Below are 228 nucleotides of genomic sequence, written 5' to 3' on the forward strand. Positions count from 1 at the left end.
TTGCAGTTTTTAAGATTTATTTTAAAGCAATTTTTTTGTAAAATATAAATACAAATGAGATATTTTAATTGCAAAGTTGAAACCCCCAAAAAAAGACCCATCAAACAGTAAAACTGATACTATACTGCAATCGCCACCCTGTTATGTACAAGATGCCGAATATCTTCTCATCATCTTTAAAACATTCCTATTATACAAAAACACATCTCTCTGCAGTTTAGCAAGTGA

At 29.8% G+C, this 228-nt stretch overlaps 1 protein-coding gene across 1 annotated transcript in view; it reads right to left on the reverse strand.

Moving 5' to 3' along the window:
* The window catches only part of LOC124045612 (BCL-6 corepressor-like), an 88205-nt gene continuing 87977 nt past the window's right edge, over window positions 1–228 (reverse strand). The window contains 1 exon segment of the mRNA XM_046365030.1: window positions 1–228. This exon segment is cut by the window's right edge and continues 1601 nt beyond it. The gene's annotated coding sequence lies outside the window, so the exon portion shown is untranslated.

This window comes from Oncorhynchus gorbuscha, linkage group LG01, assembly GCF_021184085.1.
Source record: "Oncorhynchus gorbuscha isolate QuinsamMale2020 ecotype Even-year linkage group LG01, OgorEven_v1.0, whole genome shotgun sequence".
NCBI lineage: Eukaryota > Metazoa > Chordata > Actinopteri > Salmoniformes > Salmonidae > Oncorhynchus > Oncorhynchus gorbuscha.